Raw genomic sequence first — 3729 nt, forward strand, 5'->3', positions numbered from 1 at the left:
TTAATTTATTTAGCAACATTTTATATAGTAGCTTATAACTAGGTTATTTACTAGGCTTAAAAGTTATTTAGTAATTATATAGATGTTATATTAAAAGCTTATTAGACTTATTTTAAAAAAAGATATGTAATAAGTTGTAGTAGTTTTAAAAAACTATTATTTTTAAGTTAGTGCGTTTTTAGAAAGCTAAAGCTTAGTCTATATTAGAAATTATAACTGCGTAGATTTTATAATCTAGTTATTAAGCTAAGGTTATAAATAAAGTAGGTTCTATGTAGTAGATGTCTATCTACTATTTAAGTCCTAGTTTATGTTTAAATTAAGTAAGTAAAAATTTCTTAAAAGCTTTTTTTTCTTTAAGTTTAAGTAGTTATTAAATTATTTTATATAGCTTATTTTAGTAAAAGGCCTAGCTTATTAGCCTTACTTAAGTAGTTTTTTTCTAAGTTATTAGAAAGTAAGTCTAAAAACCTTTTATATTAAGTGCTACTTAGGTGTTATTTAGGTGTAAGCATAAGTATATGTCTTAGTATTAAAAAAAGTTAAAGTTTAAAACTTACTTTTAGTAATTAACGTACTTCATGGGCGAGTTGCTCACACACCTGAGTTGCTTACTTTTGCTAAGACCCTACTAAACTACCCTTCCTACACTAATGCATTCCCTACAACACTACTTAGACGCGCTAAAAGAACGTTAGATACAGCTTACGCTCTAAGCTTTTAAATAAGACATAAAACTCTTAAAGAAATGTGCTATAGCTATGTGTAAGGTCCTATAAAAAACAATAAATAACTATAGCGCTAGACAACTTTTATAAGCTAATTCTACAGCTAAATTACAGAGGCTAGGCAATAAAAAGGAGCAGGTAATTATTAAGACTATACTTAAGCTATATGCGCAAGGAATTTCCCCTTAGATAGCATTTATAGCTAATATAGCTAATTCTTTACGCGCTAAGCGTAATCTAGGCTATGTTTGCATAAACTAGCCTAGTATGTTTGTAAAGCGTTATTTAGAGCTTAAAGTAAAGTTTTAAGCGTAAGTATAGTTAAAAGATATTTAGCTAATTATAAACCCTATCTTGCTAAACTTATATGTGTTATTATCCTAGATGCTATACTTAGCTTTAATATTCTCTATAAGGCTAAACCTGCTCTAAATTACTCTAGGACTCTTGCAGAGGGCTCTCTTATAGTTATACTTACACTTAAACATTACTTTAAGCTCTAAATAACGCTTCACAAACGTACTAGGCTAGTTTATATAAACATAGCCTAGATTACGCTTAGCGCGCAAAGAATTAGCTATATTAGCTATAAATACTATCTAAGGGGAAATTCCTTGCGCATATAGCTTAAGTATAGTCTTAATAATTACCTGCTTCTTTTTATTACCTAGCCTCTGTAATTTAGCTGTAGAATTAGCTTATAAAGGTTGTCTAGTGTTATAGTTATTTATTATCTTTTATAGGACTCTGCACATAGCTATAGCACATTTCTTTAAGAGTTTTATGTCTTATTTAAAAGCTTAGAGCGTAAGCTGTATCTAACATTCTTTTAGCGCGTCTAAGTAGTGTTATGGGGAATGCATTAGTGTAGGAAGGGTGGTTTAGTAGGGTCTTGGCAAAAGTAAGCAACTTAGGTGTGTGAGCAACTCGCCTATGAAGTACGTTAAAAGTAACTTTATGCTAATATAGCTATAGTTATTTTAAAATTAAGTTATAACATTTTATGTTTATTACATAGAGCTTAATCTACTTCTTATAGTGTTAGTAAGTAATTATAATAGTTATAGTATAAAAAATAAAACTTTTTTTAAGTTATTTTTTATTAAATCTAGTTAAGTAAATTATTTAGGTAAGTAGTATTAATTAAAGATTTAGTTTATATGCTAGTTTTTTATTAATGTAACCTATACTATTTACTTTTAAGTTAATAAGAGCCTATATTAAGGCTAATATAGTTTTTTATTATAAATATATAAGAATATTAACTTAGTATTTTTAGTTATTAGTAGGGAACTTAGCTTATAAGTTAGTAAAGATCTAGTGTTAAATTAGTCTTAGAAGGCAACTTAGCTCTAAAATAAGCCTTTTTATAGGCTCTTACTACTATAGCTGCAGCTATGTTAAAAGTAGTAAGAAGAATTAAAGCTTAAATATAAGTTAAAGCTCTTATAAAAATAAAAATAAAATAGTAAAAATCTTTAATAAATACTAGCAGCACTACTTATGTAGACTTAAAAAAGAAAAATAAAGTAGTTTTAAAAAATATAACTATGCTTACTATACTTAAAGCATTAACTTTTTTTTTATAATTTTTACACTTTTTAAAACTAACTAGAGCATAATTTAAATTAATTTTTATTATATTAAGGTCCTTATTTACAACTACACTAGTTTAGAGGTGTATTAGGGCTTATATAAAGAGGAACTTTATGTTATTATTATAGGTAGCAATTAGGTTTGCATACACATTAAAGTTGTTTAAAAGGGGTTCTTCTACTATAGCATGTTATAGTTTAGTTAAGAAGAAGTTATATAAAGCTATAATTAGACCTATCTTATTTAGGCCTATATTAAATGTAAGTTAGTAGAACTTAGTAAAGTATAAAGTAAAGCTTTTTTTTTTTATTATAAAGTGTTTAGGTAACTTAGAGCTATTAACTTTTTATTTAAGTCTTTATAAGTTACTTATAAAAATGCTATAAATTAATCTAAGTTAATAATATTTTTATTTATTAGTAAGTTAATTAAGGCTGTTATATTATAGTTAAGTTAAAAGTAAGCATATAGTAACTAAAAGCATTTAAAAAAAAATTAGTCTATATTTTCTTTAAGTTTATATTAAAGCTTATATAGAAAAAAAAGTAAGTTTTTTTATTTTTTATTAAATAGTAGAGGATTAAGAAGTTAGTTAGATTTTATTACTAAGTTAGAAAAGTTATAAGTTATAAGTAGTGTTAAATAGAAAAAAGTTAAGCTATTTTTAAACTTCTAGGTAAACTTTAAAGCTAGTAAGTTCTTAGTTCCTACTACTATAATAAAAGTTAAGGTAAAAATAAACTGCTTAATAATATAAAGCTATTTTTTAAAGTTTTTTTAAAAAGCTTTAAAGCTTATAATGTAGTAGCTTTTTTATAAAGTAAGTGCTTTTTAAAAAGCTTTTTAGCTTACTTTAATAGCTTAGAGTTATGTAAGTACTAAGCTTATTAAATTAAATTTAGAGGCTATTTTTAGCTAAAGTTTTAATACAACATAATATTATAATTATATATAAGTAAGGTTATAAAGCTTTACAGAGGTCTAGTTTAATTACTACATAAAGTATTATAGTAAGTATAAGATATTATATAAGAAATAAAAAAGTTTAAAAAGAAATTAGTAATTAAATACTTAGCTTAGAAGTCTAAGCGCTTTAAGTATAAATTAAGCCTGTTTTAGGTTTAGTTAGTGTTAAAGTAGTTTATGCTTAAGTTTATATCTATGTTGTGTTGTGTTTGTGTTAGACGTGCACTAATAATACTCTAGTACGCGTCTAATACAGTTATGTCTGGGATCCGGGGAGGATACCGTGACAACCACACACAACTACTCCCCTCATTTTCATAACTACTACAGCTATAAGCATGAAATTTTAAATATAAGGAATTATATATATATTAAGCTAAAATATAGTGAAAATTTTTTATATAATAGCTTTAATTGTATAATATATAATATATAAATT

The sequence above is a fragment of the Lindgomyces ingoldianus genome (genome assembly GCF_010093535.1).
Source record: "Lindgomyces ingoldianus strain ATCC 200398 unplaced genomic scaffold BDR25scaffold_17, whole genome shotgun sequence".
Taxonomy (NCBI): domain Eukaryota; kingdom Fungi; phylum Ascomycota; class Dothideomycetes; order Pleosporales; family Lindgomycetaceae; genus Lindgomyces; species Lindgomyces ingoldianus.